The following is an 18,803-nucleotide window of genomic DNA, read 5'->3' as shown; positions in this document are numbered from 1 at the left end:
ATCACTTGCTTCTGAAGAACAACTTACAATTTCTAAAAGGTAATTAAATGATAATTAAGAACATGTTTTGTAGAATGAAAGGTAAAATTAACAAGAAAATATTTTTTCACATGCTGTTAATCCATGATTTTAATGCAATAGTAGCCATTGATATTATAATTCAAAAAAATTTAACGCAAAATTTTAATGATATAGCGTGGCCAGGTAATTTAAAAGAAGTATTATTACATCATATGTAATTGTAGATACAGCAGATGAAATTTGCTAGTGTTTGGCTAACATTATTATGATATAATATTGTTAGTAGTTAAGTGGGCCACTTTACCGTCAATGGGAATTAGCATTACAAGACCCCTTGGGCAACTCTAGCGTCAAGGGAAATTTAACATGGAGAAAAATCGTGGGCAACTCTAGGGACAATGGGAATTTAACATAGAGTTTGGGTCTGTCTAGGGACAAGGGAAATTAACATGGGGAATAGAGTTTGGGCTTTTGGGATTTTTTTTTTTTTTTTTAAAGTTTTTTTAAATTTAAATTTAAATTTAAATTTAAAAAAAGGGGTAGGCAATGGAAAGGCTATCTCTTTTCGAGAAATATGGCTGGCCCTGAAAAGGGCCTTTGGGTTTTCTTCTTCTTCTTCTGCTTCTAATTTCTTCTTTTTCTCCACCAAGTTCTTATTTTATCTCCAACACTCTTTCTCTTCTTCTCTTTCTTTTTCTCCTGCTCTTCTTTCTTCTTCTCTTCCTCCTCTTCTTTCTTCCTCTTCTCATTTTCTTCTTCTTTTTCAATCTTTTCGTTCCATTTGCTTATTCTTATTCTTTCCTCTTCATCCTCCTTCTCCTCCTTTATCTCTTTCATGACACCACTAATCTTGTCCTTTACCTTTTTTAAGTTATTAATTTCCATCTTTACACGATGGGGACTATAGGAATAATGGTCTTCAACCAGTCTTATCAACATCTGCTCCATCATTCCTAAGTTGTCTAAAACGTCTTGTAATGTTTGTATTTTGTCCATTTGGTTAGAAGCCATCTTCTTTTTTTATTCTTTGCAGAATGGTTTGAACGACGAATACTGTGGGTTCTTATACTTAAAGCGCGTACGTGAAGGAAAACATCCCCCTAAAACGTAAAATTGATCTTACCTAGATCATGACCAAACAACGCGCGGACGTGAAGGAAAACATCCCCTACTTTTTCATTTCATATAATAAAACCCAAACTATACTCTCCACATACGCTAAGAAACAATAAACGAATCCATAATCTACTATCCACACAATCGTACGTGAGCGGTTACAAAACCCAAACTATACTCTCCACATACGCTAAGAAACAATAAACAAAATCCATAATCTACTATCCACACAATCGTACGTGAGCGTTTACAAAACCCAAACTATACTCTCCACATACGCTAAGAAACAATAAACAAAATCCATAATCTACTATCCACACAATCGTACGTGAGCGGTTACAAAACCCAAACTATACTCTCCACATACGCTAAGAAACAATAAAGAAACCCATAATCTACTATTCACACAAACATACCTGAGCTCTTACAAGCACCAACACACAAACACATACCCTCACACTATCTTAGAAAAGAGTTAGTGTTTATATTCACACTACTCTACCTACACATTGGCAAATCGATCGTTATTTCTTTTCTAGAGTATTGGGTAGCCCTAAAAAGGGCTGTTTTTTTGGAACTTCATGGACACCTGGTTAATGGTGGCACCTTCAGGCCTGGCGCCACATACACATCTTATCCCCCAGTTACTTTTTACTTTTTTGGGGGAGAGAGCAGAGGCAGGATATGTCGCTTCAGAATCCCAATTTTCGCTCTCTGGGATTCTGAAATTTATTCTTCTTCTCTTCTTTTCCTTCTCCTCCTCCTCTTCTTTGTTTCTTCTCTCCTCCTCTTTGTATCTTCTTTCCTCTTCTTCTCCTTCTTTATATCTTCTCTCCTCCTCTTCTTTTTTTCTTCTTTCCTCCTCCTCTCTTATCCTTCCCTCCTCCACAATGGCTTCCGCGGCCAGTTCATTCAACAGGCGCCTGGCATATTCCAGATGCACATGAAGTTCCAACAGTTTAGACAGTCTCGTGTTCATTTTTGGTGTTGATCAATCAACAAGGGTAGCTAGACTGCCCAGCGGGTTTCAATTTATAGTGCAAGCGCGGACGTGAAGGAAAACATCCCCCTAAAAAACATAAAATTGATGTTACCTAGATCATGACCAAAAACAACAACGCGCCGACCTAAAAGAAACACTCACTCACTTTTTTATGCTACCCATCACTATTTTAAAATTTTTTATAAATCACTTCATTAGACTATCCACATACGCAAAGCAATCCAATCTAACTCCAAATATACACCTCAAACACCAAAAAAACATGATTTTAATCTACTATTCATACCAACTTACTTAAGCACTTACAAACACAAACACACAAACACATACCCTCACATTTTTTAAAAAAGAGTTAGTGTTTATTTTCACACTACTCTACCTACACACATTGGCAAATCGATTGTTATTTCTTTTCTAGAGTATTGGGTAGCCCTGAAAAGGGCTGTTTTTTTGTTTGCTATGGCATTCTTTTTAGTTTCTAAGAATGCGATGTCCTCTGAGGATAGATTTTCTGGCGATAGGTCTGCTTCTTCGGAAAGAGAAGAAGAACTCTTTGGTGTCGATACGACAATCGACAAAGCCTCTGTCAGCTTCAGGTTGCTGCTGCTGTTGTTGTTGTTGTTGTTGCTGCTGTTGCTGCTGTCTCAGAAGTCTGTACTTCTCTGTCCATTCTTCTTTTTCCCTGTTCATTTCTTCTCTGAAGAGCTCTTCTATCAGGTCTTCAGTGATTTTTAACATTCTCACATTCTCTATTTCTTCTGGCTTCGGTATCAGACTGTGTCTGACCCTATGCAAATTCACGTAGGCTTCGTTGAGTTTAGCTAGTTTGGAGCACATCTTCTTAGGAGGATGAGTCGACAATGGATGGTTAGACTGGAAACAACCCGGTTCTTAAAGTCAAAGCGCGGACGTGAAGGAAAACATCCCCCACACGGTTTTTGAGTCGCAACGTTTAGTGAGTGTCATGAGAGGGATAGTAAGAAATGAAAGAGCATCAATCCAACATTCTTATAGCTAAACAAAAGACAAAGGCATTTTTTTCAAAGCACAACATTTTTTATTCAAAAATCACTTAACACTAAACAACAACTCTAACATTTTTAACAATAATCCAACAATATAGCATCAAACAATTTTTTCAAAACACAACATTTTTTACTCAAAAATCACTTAACACTAAACAACAACAACTCTAACATTTTTTAACAACAATGCAACACTAAAAGTTTCTCCACTAGGTAAAGAGGGATAACAGTCTTCCATGGTTTCTAGTAATCTAGGATGACTTCTCTCAAACTGTTGATTTCTATGGTATTATCGAATTCTGCATACAGGATGACGTTCACCGTTTCATCAGGGTCTCGGTCTTTAAACTGAATTTCCACACGAATCTGGCCGGATTTTATAGGGTGGAAATGTCCCTCGTCGCTGCCTTGGTCTGGAGTGAAATCGAAAGCCCACAAAGCATAGCCTCCTGCATAATCCTCGTACGTAATACCGTGACTGGTATTGGTTCCTAACTGTCCGGTGGCTTCGTACAGGGACAAGTACGATCTCAAGTAATTCTTCTTGGTAAAGTCAGGTTCGAAAGGTCGGGTACACAAGGTCTTGCCATCGCGACTGACTTCGATTTTGGACACGCCAAAGTGTTGAAAGTAGAAAGGATTTTTTTCGGCAGCTCCGTTGAAGGCTGTATTCTCGACGATACCAACGATCAAACGTTTGGGTAACTGTCCTTGGAACAGATGATCTTCGATCATGGATCGCTGTCCCTTGGGAATGGTGAAGGTTTTCACTTCCACGCGTCGTATGGGATACTTGGCGGTCGTTCTGCTCAACGTCTGACTGATGTCGTTTCCCACTTTAGGTAACACTTCCACACGGCGTACGTAGAGTCTGGCTTCTAGGATTTTGGTTTTGTAACCGTCACTATCAGCCATCAAATGGAAAGCGGCACTGCTACGATTCAGTCTCAGGCGGACATCCACCCCGTTCAGCAAATACTTTTCTTGCAACCACATGTCCAAATGCAAACGATCCATCAGTTCTAAACTTGTGTCGGCTCCCGTGATTCTCTTTCTTCGTTCTACAAATCCATCATTGTTGTCTTTCTTTTCATCAGTTTCCAATATTTCAAACTTGGTAGGTTCGTCAGCTTCCCATACCACACAGGCATTGAGATGAGTGTTCTTGGCATCTATTCCGTACGTCAAGAGATTTTCCAGGTAGGCACGATAAGGGTAAGTATCCATGCTGCTACTGACCACTTTGTTATTCAAGTACAAGTCCACTCCACTGAACAAGGAATGCATGAAATTGTTGACGGGAGCTACTGCTTCATCGTCTATAGCACCTCCAGTCTTATCTAGAATTTTGACTTTCAGGTACAAGTAACTGCTATTCAGATCGATGTAATCTTCGGGCTGTCCTTTGATTTCAAACTCGATGGGAGCGGAATCGGTCAGTGAGGAGACGGGGTGAAATTCCACCCACTGGGATTCTTGCATGGTCATCATGGTGGGGGGCATGGCAAACAGATCCAGTTCCGTCTTGGAACAAGCGCAAGATTCTCGGTGCATCATTTTTTTTGTCTCTTTTCTCAATAATCGAAAACGTCTAAGTCTCGAACGGTTCTTCTTTTCTTGGCCTTTCTCGCTTGAAGTCTGGTGAAAGGGTGTTTTCTTCGTCGTCTCTTTCTGCCTTGTCCTTGCTGAATGCCTGACTCGGTAGCGTGCAGGGCATTTATAGGTGTTTCTCGTTGGCTTAAAATGTCTTTGCCCGTTTGCAGCAAGACATTTTTGCCTGCCCTCATGAAGGCTTCTTTAGGGTTTTGTTTGTCGATGATGACATTTTGGAGAAATTCTTTGCCTTGCGTCAGTGCCGCATCTTTCAAGGCGTGCAATCCGCGTGTCACCATCGGTTTCAAAACCGGGGCCACCGAACGAAAGGCCGATTTTAACATGTCTCCTAAGCCGTGTCCTCGCTGTCGAGCAACCCCTCGGTACACTGGATACATGACTTAAGAGTCGTGAGAGAACCGTTTTCGAAAATGGAGTTTCACCGTGACTTTTCCTTTGGTGAATGGAATATTTTGTCCCAGATCTCCTTTTATAGCAATGTTGACCGTGTCCAAATACGACTTACTGACCGGCAAATAGTGAGGATGGACAAATTCGCGGTGGACGTGGTAAGTGTTTCCACCTTCCTCGTCAGTGTTCGTGGCAGAATCCACTTTGAAAGGAATGACACGCAGTAACGGTACGGAGGTGTGTCCCACCACGTTGTACTCCACCACATCGGAATACACAAACATCAAATTCAGTCCTTGGTTCAGTTCTACCGGGGCACGAAATAACTTGCTAAAAGACTCGTTGTCGTAAACGATGGGTAATTCGTTTTTCTTGAGCATGGTCTTTCTCATGTCCATGTCTCCGCCCAACATGTCAAACAATTCAGGACAAAATAAAATGGACAGGATTTTACTCCGTTCAAATTTCATCAAGAAGCGACGAGCTGCTTTGTGGTACTCCATGGTGACACTTTTGTTGACATGCTCCAAAGCTTTCAGAAACACGACATTAAACCTGGAGGTTATGGTGCTGACCAAATGTTGACCACTAAAATAATAGCCTGGGGGAATGAACAAGTGATAGGTGGTGTACTTTTGTGTACGGGTTTTCTTGTCATATTTGACATTGCTATCCATCCACTGTTGCATTTGCTCGTCATGAACTTCCACATCAAAAAAATTTTGATTGGGAAGGACATTGAGGACTTGGGTCGGGTGAATCATTTCTACTAAAGCCACTTCCCAATGGGCTTCGTGATCTAACTGGATGGCTTGAGGTAATTTGGCCGTGTAACAGCACAACGTGTTCTTGGGAAACACCTCCATGGAACTGTCACTGGGTAAAGTTAAGTAAAATTGGTTTTGGTGACTCATAATTCCAGAGTTCTGTGGCTGTCCGAGGGGTTACTGGACGTCAGAGGCGTGTCTCCGTCTAAAATGGGGTTCTGGTTGTGATTGAAGTGGTGACTGGCACTGGCACTGGACACAAGGTTCCCGGGGTTCCCGTTCGAGGTGAATTTCAGGAAGGGATTAGGAAGCAGGTAACCGATGCAACTGCTGAATAAAATGGTCCACAATTGTTTGTCTCCTTGTTGCAAACTCAAATTGGCGATGGCTGCCCCGATGACACAATACACCACGAAGATTTGGCAGAAAAAGACGATTTGCGTTTTAGGCACACGTTCTCCACACCACACCCACAAGGGTTGTTTTTGTAAATCTTGCACAGAAGAACTAGGGGAAGGAGGAGTGGTCGACGTAGCTGCGTCTGCTGTGTGAAAAGGCATGATGGTCACTTCTTTTTATAGTCGATGACTTGCGAAGCGTCGATCCAAGAATCAAAACTGGGCGGATATCCTTTCCAACGTACTTTGACTTCTTTGACACGTCGTTTGCCCACTTTACGGGTTCTGTGTTCGAGAATGCTTTCGATGTCGTACACGTCGTCTTCTTTTTTGGTCACACGTTGTAACTCGGGCAAATAAAACGTTCCTTTGAGCACTTCTCCGTTCATGTCTTCCAATTTATAGACGGCAGGATGACGGCCATGCACTCGTCCAGTGACGCGAAACAATTCGGTCGTCCAGTTAGGTAAGTAACCTTTGTCGAAAGTGCGTTTGGTTTTGCCAATGCGCACCCAATCTCCTACGGCCAACTCTCCACTTTTCTTGGGGACAGCCCTTGTCGGGGACGTAGCAAACATGCGCTCAAACACCAACACTTCGTTCTCGGGAGTCACGTCTTGCGGGGCACGTCCGATGCTTCGATGGTAAGATTGGTTGTACGCTTGCACCAGGTGCGGTAAGATGTCGATGTACTTCAGAGTGTGGTGATGCGTAAAATATTTCCACATGCGTTCTTTCAAAGTGCGTTGAAAACGTTCCACGATGCTGGCTTTGGTTTCGGGATTCTCGGTGGTAAAAAAATGAATGTCACGTTTCTTTAATTCTTTTTGGAAAGCTTGGTTCAGAAATTCGGTACCTTTGTCCGTTTGCCATCGAAGAGGGTGACGACCGCTTTGTTTCAACACTCGTTGCAGGGCTCGCACTAACTCGCTGCTCGATTTGGAAGTCAAGGGCACGACCCAGGCAAATTTGGAAAAGACGTCGATGACACAAAACAAATATTTGTAGCCACGATTGTAGCTGGCCAAATGAGAGACATCGGCTAAATCGGCTTGCCATTGATGATCGATGCCTTCCACTCGGGTGCGACTTCTGGAAAACTTGCGTCGAATGGGTTTGTGTAAAGTTTAGGTAGCTTGTTCTTGTAACCATCGTTGCACTTGAGGTAAACGGAGACTTTTCAGTCGCGTTTTGGCAGCACGATACAATTTTTGAACTCCTGCGTAACCTGCAGGATGCGAGGGATCGTAGTAAATGCTGGCTAAGACTTTTTCCATTTTTTTGTGTTGGTTGGTGTGTTAATAAGACACCCACTCTTGGAGGATGCTACTCTTTTTCTCTTGGGGTATTTTCTTGGATTGCAATGCTTTGCGTGTGCGGCCAGCAATAGGCGTCGAAGAGGAGAAGGATGTCTGAGCGGGGGATATCGGTTCTTGTTTCACTTCTGTCTTCACTTTCTTTTTCTCTTGTGAGGAAGAAGGGGTGGCCATCATCTTTTTAATCCATCCAATTCTGGAGGTAGGTGGTGTTGTTAACTTGCGTACTTTTTTTGGTGGAGTTTGAAACCCTTCCTCTTCTTCTCCTTTTTCTGTCTTGGTCACGGGTACTGGTGGTACTGGTACTGGTACTGGTACTGGTGATGGTGCTGGACTTTTCATCAAGGTCTTAAAATCTTTCAGAGTGGGTAGAGCTGTTTTGTCTAAAGCTTTCTGGTGAAAGAGTTGCAGTCGTTGCAAGAGTTGACCGTACTTTTGCGATTTTTCTGTTTCGGACAAATCTTGGCGATCCATCAAGGACTGCAATTCGTGTTGTAACTGGGACATCTCGCTCAAATGGGGATTGGGGGGTAAATGCGGGGTGCGTTGTTCTTGCCACCGATGGTATTCCATCCATCGTTTGTAAGGCACTAAAGCTAGTTTTCGTCCTTCCATGGGGTTGTCAGGGGTCGATTCTGAGATCATGGGACTTCCGAAGGCCTTTTTATCTTGCTCCCACCAGTCCTCCCAACATGGTTCCCAAGACTCCTTTCAGTATGGGGCCTAACAAGAGAGGTAAAATACCTCCACATTGCACTAATATCTTCTTTTTTTGACGAATGGGAATTTTCTTTCGAACCATTTGGCGAAGAACGTGACGATGTTTGCTTAAGCATTGTTTCTGGTGTTTGGACAAAGGGATCGTGCCTTTCAAAACGTTCAAACAACATTCGCACACGGTATCGATGACCTCTTTGGAGGCCGTTTGAATGAGTTTTTTTCGTAGGGGTGGAGAAGCTTTGGACAGGACAGATAACATGTCCCCATGTTTGGCTAAACGTGGTGGCAGTCCTTTCCTTTTCTTTCCTTGGGGTTTTCTGGAGGGTGACATCTTTGAGTCTTCAGGAGCACCGAAAAAACACTGATACCCGACTTGGTCACAGGCCTTTTTTATACTGGAACGCGTCGCCACTGATTGTCTTTACGTCGTATCAGTTTGAGGACAGGCATGACACGTCGTGCAGGGGTACGCAACGGACTAAATCGAGCCAGTTCTTGCTTGGACAAATTCAGTAAACTTTGTAACATGCCCGATCTTTCTTGAACTTTGATTTTGGGAGAAGGTACTTTGTGAGCAGCAGCCACTGCCACTAAATTGCAAGGTCCTGCCACTGGGGAAGTTCTTTTGGGGGTCATCAACGGAGAAGTTCTTGGTGTGATCAACGTCTCCAAGTACTCTTCAGTTCTGGGTGTCATTAACGGAGAAGTGGACAAACGTGAAGCTGCCGAAGACGCAGTCACCGCTGTGGCAGGTCGTGGTTTGCGAGTGTAAGGTTGCGTCTTGGCCGAAGTGCCTCTCTTGCGACTAGTTTTCCGTGGACTTTTCTTTTTCTGGGGGCTTCTTTTCTTTTTCCGGGGTGGTGTCTGGTCAGAGGAGGGTCCTGCCACTGGAGAAGTTCTCCTTGGGGACCTGGTCTTTTTCTTCTTGGGGCTTCGTTGGATTTTTGTCTTGGGTATAACTTTGGGGGCATTAGGATCCCATCTTAAGAGTGAGCGAATGATGACCCCTCCTAGAGTACCGCTCCCTCCAGGTTTCAAAATGATTTGTTTTTTGGTTTGAGTGTCGATGCGGGGATCGGCCAGTTGGACCAAAGCGACTTTGTTTCGATCGAAAAAGCGTTTGGTTTGATGAGGAATCTGAATGATTCCTTGGAGTAATTGACGTGCCGTCACCGTGAACCATCGTAAGACTTCTTTGAGACTAGCTTCTAAGACACGAGCTCGTGTTTGTGGATCTTTTTCTCGACTGATGCCATACAAGGCACGCATCAATTTGACGGGAAGATGCGACTGAAGGGACGTCATGTTCGCACTGAGAGTGAGACAGACGAAAAAGGGTCTGAGGTTTTTATAGATTTTTTTATGGGGAGTGAAATGAAGTCGAGGACGGAGACGTGTACAGGACAGGCCCTCCGTCTTGGCACCAGTGGTGAAACAAGTGGGTACGAAATCGCAAATCCTCGGGAGTCGTAGGTTTCAAATCGACGAGTAAATAGGCGTGTGGAGTTTGAGTGGCATCCGCGTACGCCTGAGTCAGCCAAGGCGTTCCTAACTGTTTGGCTAAGACTTGCACTTGCGATTTATCTCGAGGGCTTTTAAACATGACCACGTAATGCGCATTGAGACTGATGGTGCGATGGGCTTTACTTTGTTGAAACAAATTTTGGGTGATGTAAACGACACTGGCATTACGGTGATGCCCTTTGCGCGTGAACCACAGTTTAATTTCTTCTTCGTCTTCTCCTAACATGTCGTCGAAAATGACCAAATGGCTTAGACGGGAGTCAGAGACGATGCCGTCGTCTTCTTTAGGAATGCCTTCCACAAACACGATGGAATCGCCTTGACTTTCTCGCAAGAGGCTGTACGCCGATTGCCACTCTTTGTAACACCACACGATTCGTTGAGGGGGTCGATCAATCAAATGATGTTTATGTTCGATCAAACGTTTGACGAATTCGGTTTTGCCTGAACCGCTAGGTCCAGCAATGAGCATGTTAAAGGGATGGCGAAGATACAAAGCCTCCCAATTGGCACGATCTAAGTGTTCGTCGATGACTTTGACAGTAGAGGAAGAGGGAGCAGAGACAGCAGAGGTAGCCATGGTGTGAGAAATGTCACTTGTGACACGAAAAAACAAACAAGACAAGAGTTTATATACTTTTTCAGAACACGTTTATTGAATGTTTCAAACATGAATACGAAAGACAAAAATGCATAAAAGCCAAAGGCTTAAGTACAAGAATAAAAGACACATGATAACCATGAACGTGGAATAAACACAAGTGTCTGTACAACATGTTTTGGGTAAAGTTCTAACCAGTTCTATAGTAGGGGTAAGGTCACACAAGTGTCCTCCCGAAAGGGTCTTTCAGGCCTGTCCACGACAGTCCTGTCCTGGGTGACGGGTTCTTCTGGCACCGTCACTAACACAGGTTGAAAAGTAACTTTTTTCCTTGAATAACTCTCGTGCATACTGGGCCACCTCTTGTGTCCAAGCCTCAAAACCGTGGGTCTCGGTGATGTCCAACATTTGACTCCTAACCAATCTGGTTTCTTCTTCGTCAACGACATGGTAAGTTACTTCAATGAACAATGAACTATCGATCTTGCCTAGGGTTCCTTTTCATATACAGACCAATACCGACGTGACCGTACGGTAAGGTGAAGTGATTGGGAAGTCGCACTCGCTTCTGGTATACAATTTGATAGACTTTTTCCAAGGGTCGACTGACGATGTGGTGAGTGGGTAAACGTACAATCTTGTTCGGTTGATAGGTGGTCACTTTAAAGTTTCCATCCTCTCCCGATTGCAAGGCTTCTTTCAATACCCCAAAGTTGACCACTCGACTGGTACGATGATTCAGAGTCAGTCCTTTCACTTTGCACGTCGTGTGCACTTCTCCTTGTTTGTCCCGGTATTCGTAGCCGTAATTTTTGGGACCACCACTGACGAAACTTAGAATCTTGTCGTCGGGATGCTCGTCTGTCCAGGCTCCTAAACGGTCTCCTTCGATGTCAGGGTGCTGTTGAATCGGGTGATGGATGTAAATGCAACTGTCCGTGTCAAAGTACAGGACGCGTTCTTCTAACAGTTCTAAAGCTTCGTACAATTTTAAGCGAGCATGAGCTGTCACGTAAGCCGCAATGATGACATTTCCAAAAGGGTCGTCTTGTACAAAGTCCAGATCTTCTTCGTAATTGACCAAGATCAAATCCTCTCGAACGACGTCCACGTGTTTCATGTATTTGGTTTTGTCGTGAATCATCTGGAAGTAGCGGGAAGGTTCTGTCAAATATTCCGTCTTGGGTAAACACGGTCGTTGTGCCATTTTACCCCACAAGCAATTTAACATCACTTTGGCAAACGATCGCCTGCCTTCGTTTTTTTCGATGTGGTCTAAAGAGATGCCTTCTTGTGCGTAGTATTTCTCTTTGAATTGTATTTGGTCTTCGGGAGTGTGACACCAGGAAGGATAGCCGCTGGCTTCTTGCTTCAGTTTCAAAAAGGCATCCACGTAGTCGGCGAAAATGCCTTTCTGAGTAGGGTCACCCTTGTGGTACTGTTGTGTCTTGGGAAAGTGGCAAATTTCGTACACTTCTAACAGTTGGTATCCCATGTCCAGAGCTTTGAACAATTCCACGCTGACCCAGGTTCCCGTCAAGGCACGTTCTTCCTGGCTGTGATGGCAAGGTTGGTCCTGGTTGCACGTTTCGGCACAAGTACGGCACAATGGAAACATCAGTTTGCCTTGACAATGGTAAGGTAAGACGGGATGGTATAGGTTTGTGGGAGGCAAAACTTTACACTTGATCAAGCCTTCGTATTGTCGAATGTTTTTCAGGTCGATGTGTTCCGTGAACAATTGCGGGTGCCCTACAGGAAAGCGACAATATTTGCACACGTAGGGATACAGCGAACACACGTCCAAGTATTTGATTTCTTCTCCTTTCTCTTCGTCGGCTTGGTACAGCAAACAGGTGGCATTGGTCCTTCCTCCGTACAAACTATCCCTCGGGTTCAGCGGGTCCATGAACTGGTAACTTTCCACGAGGCTTTTAAACTCGGGATCGGTTTTCAAACGGTGATCGTACTGGTGTTCCCACATTTCCACCACTTGGTATCCTTGCTGTTCTAACTTTAGGCGTCGCTGACAAGTGTCCTGGTACAAGTCTTCCATGGTTCGTTGCAAAAACTGATTTTTAGTGTCACGGTCAGGGTAACAGACGGGACATCCGTGAAATAAGCAACCGTTAAACTCGTACACGATCTTGGGGTTTTCTAAGTCCCAGCCATCTACCGAATACGTTCCGATAGTCTTTTCGCCTCCTCCGTTGCGGGCATGCTGAATCCATTTGTCTTCCTTGTCGCACAAGTAATGTAACCAACGTAGGGCTTTGGCCGAGTATTGACGCTTGACATAGTGGGTCGTTTGAGGACTGATGACAGCCACGGTGTTTTCAGGCATGAATCGTTGCCGGTACACTAAGGAACACGCTTTGGCAATGGTGCAAGCTTCTTTCAAAGGATCGACCCCTCCGTGTTCCATGAACAGTTCTCGAAATTTTCCACAGCAACGCCGTAAAATGTCCACGTCGGAACGACAATACTTTAACATTTCTTCCTGAAAGTCGAAAGGGTCCGAGGCGTGAGCTTGGTGCCAAGCGTAGAAAGCTTCTCGTTGTTCGGTACGCATGTTGTCGGGGTCGTAATAGTGAGCCTCAGGCAAATGGGGTAGAACAGCATGTTGATTGGCTTCCGTATTGAAAAAGTGTGGAAAGTACCCTTTAGCCATTTCTGTCATTCCAAACGTTTTAGGCATTCGGCTCAAAGGCATGGCCAAATAACTCATCGAATCTTTAAACTGTACTTGTCCCACTTGCATGAAAATGATTTTGGCTCCGTTCAAAATCGCTTTAGGACGTTCGGTGCCATGTTCCGTATAATACCTCAAAAGAAACTGTCCATCGTATCCGGAGAAATTGTGAGCCATCACCGTGGCATGACGATGACAATCTCCGTAACGTTCGATGTCCTCTTGGCTCCACGTCTTGTCGATGGGGTCTAAGATCCATTGGGCAAAATCGGCTAACGTGTTTGGTCCCCGAAAGATTTTTTCACGTCCTCCAGGAATCTTGCTGCAGTGAGGGCAATGACTGAAGATAGGTTCTTGAATGCACTTCTCGCACGCTCGATGAGCCACGCAGAAATTAGGAATGTAAATGCCAGTCTCTTGCATGCATTCGAAATCGAAAAAGATGAAATTGCCTTTCTTCTTGTGACCGTCCTCTTTCTCTGGTGGGGGTTGGTATTTTTGCACGTAGCATTGGTGTTCCAAGTCCACGATGTGGTGACAAATGTGACATTTTTTCTTTCCTCGACATACGTGTGCCTTGGCATTGTTGGTACGTATGCCTTGTCTACACGTAGGGCACAATCTCAGGAGTTGACAAGCACATTTCTTCTGTGAACCTTGTGTTTTCAAATGTTGTTGGTAACAGGTAGGGCTGACAAACGTGCGCAGACAAGTCGAACAAGGCACTGGTTCTTCGCTCAGACAGGGTGGAGAGGCCAAACATCCTGGGCATTTCCATCCACAATGCTTGTGTTGCTCTCGATTATTATAACCATAGTCACATTTCTCACAGTAATATCTGTATCCCAGGAATCCGGTGATACTGGTAATGGTATCGAAATGGTCATCGTGATGATAAACATGAATGTATTTTCCGTCCTTAAAGTCTTGGCCTCGAAACAACAGAGACCCGCGCATTTCTTGAGGGTGCACTTTCAAGGTGTAGCGTGGAGCTAGGGCATCTTGCAATTTTTGCATCTCAGGAATGCCACAGGGTGTGTCTTTGGACAGGCCAGCTTGTTGCAACAGGAGTTCTGCTTCGTTTCGTTGTTTGGCTCGATCGGATCGTTGAATAGTGTTCCAGGTTCTTTTCCATTCTACCGTGTCGTTCTTGTTGGCATAGGTTCGTCCCACCACGATGGCCCTGGCTAAACACATCTGGTCTTGAGGGTTGTTAATTCGGACGAGACTCTTTTTGGTGTTGCGAAGGTCGTCCACCAATAACATCTTTTTGCGTCCTGTCCCTTGAGGAGGAGAGACGTGGGCCATTTTCAGTGTGGCTTTACCATCGGTGATGTCAAACTGGTCATTAGATTGTTGTACGTGTTGTATCTTGTCCATGACTTTGGAAGGGGTCAGTTCTGCGGGTCTGCTAAACTCGATCCAAACAGGGGATTTCAAACCGTCGTGATCTATTGATAGTGTCAAGCGATCGTCTTCTTTGGCTTGACATTGTCGCTTGAGTGCAGTGAGCAAAGAATCCCACATCTCGGTGATAAACCCTTCTGCTTTCTCCAAGGGTACGTCGGACTTGAAATCTTTAAACTTCACCGTGTAGGTGTAAGCCGTGGTTCTAAATTTTCTAGAGGAGCGCTTTTCCGTCTCTCGAATGGAATAGTACTTTTCAGGGTTGACTAAGGGTGGTGAACTTGGTTTAGAGGGTTCGGATTCTGGTTCACTCATGTCCTCTTCAAAATCACTGGCATGAATTTGTGCCAAGATTTCAGCCCTGGTACGAGGCGATAGATCACGTTTCTGCCTCTTACTTTCTTCTTCTTCTTTCTTCTCGAATGAATGGGATCGTTTCATCTTGAGTGCAAAACGTCAAATGACTCAAGTTCAAACACCATGAGCTACTTTATAGTCATAACAGACCAGCGTATATAAAAGGGTGTGTGTCTTGTCCTTTCACTATTCATTTCACTCTCAAGCTGAGCACAACGATGGAAGAGACTACCCAGATGGAACGTTTCGTCAGAGCTTTGCGAGGGGTCATTAGAAAATTCTCTTCAGACCAGCCGACAGACTACTCTCCTTCCTTTCGAGATAAAAGTCAAGATACTTGCTATATCTGTCAGAAGAAAGGGCATTGGTCTTCAGAGTGTCCAGACCGTCAGAAAAGAACAAAAACAGGGGCTAAAAAAGACAAAAGTCAAGATACCTGTTATTATTGTAAAGAAAAAGGACATTGGTCTCCAGATTGCCCAAAAAAGAAACAAGAGGAGTCAGAAGAAAAGAAGGATTCTTCAAAAGAAGAGAGGGATTCTTCGGTAGAAGAAAGGGATTCTTCAGAGGAAGAAGAGGAAGAAAGAAGACAATTCTATTTAAAAGAGGCAAAGAAACAGGAGAAGAAAAGAAGAAGGGAAGAAAATGAGGAAAAAACGGTGAAGAAATTCAAAAAACAGAGAGAATAAATAATGAAAAAGAAGAAGTGTCCAAACTTTTTAAAGTGTTCTGTGGTGAATTGTGAATTGGATTGTAAAAAAATGGATAAAAGAATACATGAATGATATAAGGTAAGTGTCTTTGAGTTTTTGATTTTAAAATAAGAAGCTACACTCGCGCACTCATACACAGACACGTACTATAAGGGTAAAATGGGTGGGTTTATTTTTGAGTTATTGGCAAATTGAAATTGTATTTCTTTTCGAGAAATATGGCTGGCCCTGAAAAGGGCCTTTTTCTTTATGGTGTAGGAGTGAGTTTAACCAATCAACTTTAACTGCCTTAAGCCTTTGCCACGGCCAAGGCCTACTTCTGATGATTGGGTTGAAATCACTAAGGGTGGTACGACAGGCTTAGTCACAGGGTTGGCGTGTTTAGCTCGGGAAGGTCGTATTCTCTTCGGTCGTGATAAAGAAGTCTGATACATTTGTTTCAGACTTCTTAACTCCGCTCAAATGTCCAACAGTACCGTAGCCGTTTGATTTTCACCCTCTTGTTTCTTTGCTGCTACTTCTTCTTGCTGTTGTTGCTGTTGTTTTTTTCTTACCTCTTCTTGTTGCTGTTGCTGTTGCTGTAGGAGAAAAGCTTGTTCCGCTTCCTTTTGTCGTTGCATAAATTTCTCCAATTCTTCTTTCTGTCTCTGTCTAAAATTCTCCACTTGCGGTAATGAAGAAGGTAACGAAGGTTCCGGAACAAATTCTTGCGAGGTAAGAAAATCCACAAAATCCCAATGTACCTCTTCTGAAAGTAAGTCCGGGTTCCCTTGGGCAGTCTCCCCTGCTGGTGCACCCCAATGGATCGTTTTCTGAGTTTCCGTCATGTTGAATCACTGTCGCATAGATTGACTGCACACAAGCGCTAGCGAATCTATATAGACCAACTGACGTCACAGACTACTCTCTTCCGATTGGATGTGGGCTGACTGAATTTTGTAACGCGTGTTTGGATTGGTGAATGAACTCAATCCGTTTCAATCCTGCCTCTACCTATAAATAAGCGCAGTTCAGTGCATTGATTCACCTGTTCTCGTCGCTTCAAGATGTGGACCGATGTGCAATCTTCTACGCTTGTGTCTTCCATGATGTTCCGGACGGACATACCTATGTATGTCCGATCCAAGTGGGCCGTTGTCCACAGGACAAACACCAGCCTGTGGATACGTAGGATCTACGTAGAAAGACAAGGATGCCTGAAAAGAGTGCTGATTTACGGACCAACAGTGAGACGTAGCCTAAGGACAAGAAGAAGACCAATGCGGTACCATTTATGTTAATGAATACATTAACATAAACGCAAAGGTCCTTTTCAGGGCCAGCCATATTTCTCGAAAAGAGATAGCCTTTCCATTGCCTACCCCTTTTTTAAATTTAAATTTAAATTTAAATTTAAAAAAACTTTAAAAAAAAAAAAAAAAAAAATCCCAAAAGCCCAAACTCTATTCCCCATATTAATTTCCCTTGTCCCTAGACAGACCCAAACTCTATGTTAAATTCCCATTGTCCCTAGAGTTGCCCACGATTTTTCTCCATGTTAAATTTCCCTTGACGCTAGAGTTGCCCAAGGGGTCTTGTAATGCTAATTCCCATTGACGGTAAAGTTGCCCACTTAACTTCTATTGTTGGATTGTACAAGGATTTGCTTTCATTTAACAGAATGGATTCTGATGTAACTGGGATAGATCTCTTGGTTGTCATAGAATCCAGATCCTTTAAAGAGGCTCAATAACAACCATTTTCTCACCCATGCGACAGAGAAATATACTTGTTTTGCTAACCTTACTTTTCCTGTCTCAGTCTAGTCATCTCAGGCCAGTCGTCTCAGTCAGGGTGTCCACGCGCTCAGAACTACTTTTAAAAAAGAAACCCTTGTTGTCTTCTGCTGTGCCTGAAGTAGTTGTAATTAAAATCAAACAACAACAATAACAGCAACAAATATATAACAAAAACATAGTAACTTAAGTTAAATCCATGTTTGAGAACACACCATACAAAAACATTTCGAGAGAGACAAAGACAAACGCATATGATGTCGAGCTTTTTGGTATTATGCATGTTCGTTCCACACAGCATGGTCAGTTTTATCCTATATGCAGTCCTAGCTCAGTACAATTTTAAATCAGCGTCATTAAATGTAGCTAAAGCTACCTAACTAGTTTTAAATACTTCGTGTGAAACAAAGTATACACTGTTAGCTACATTTAATGACGCTGACCTGAAAATGACTGTGCTACAGATAGGATAAAATTCTCAATGCTGTGTGAAATGAACAATATGATAGAAAACACTTCTCCATGCATATAGACTATAGACCTATACACTTCATAGCCTCCCAACTCTCTTAACAACTACGGAAAACTTAGTAACAGCCAGAAAAGTGTTATATAAAACATGCCTTTTTCTTATTTTGTTAAGCATCTCCATTGTTCTCCGGTTGAATCAAAAATATACCTACAATATTTAATGACAAATAATACACTTACCAGCCAGAAGGAATCATTTATCCGTCAGCACATAATTCCATAAGCAAGTTTCACTGTAGCACTTGCCCTATTTCCAGGACAAAAAAATAAATCTTCAAAGAATCCGTGAACTCGAAAGTTTAGCACATGGTTATTCGCTAAAGTCCGTTTTTGGAGGGTCTATTATACACAGAGGTAATTTTACAATTAATATTAAGGACAACACATGTATGTCACACACAGTTTCACCTCTTCCAAAGAAAAGAATAGTTATATACGATAGTGACACGGATCTCTAATTACCCATGAATAATCTAAAGAAAGATATTACTCTTCGTTACAGCTTGTACTAAGTATAACTACAGTAGAGCTGAGTAGCCAATATCGTTTTCTTATTTACAATATAACTTTTCAAAATTGGAACTGATGAAAATAAAACAGTTTCTTGTAATAAATATTAACTATTTATTGTCAATTTCATATAACATCCATATATTAAATGTGATAATACCTCATTATTATTCAACGTTTTATGTTGTTATTTTTCTTTGCTCACGCGTATAAACTGTGTACTTTGGACGCAACGGCCACACCACAGCCCTCATTAACATATTTATATTAATGCGCCGCGTGTAAACATTGGACGTAAACACTAGTGCAGAATTATTTTTACT

The sequence above is a fragment of the Sinohyriopsis cumingii genome, chromosome 8 (assembly GCF_028554795.1).
Source record: "Sinohyriopsis cumingii isolate HCF-2022 chromosome 8, ASM2855479v2, whole genome shotgun sequence".
Lineage (NCBI taxonomy): Eukaryota > Metazoa > Mollusca > Bivalvia > Unionida > Unionidae > Sinohyriopsis > Sinohyriopsis cumingii.
Note: the sequence above shows the minus strand (reverse complement) of the source record.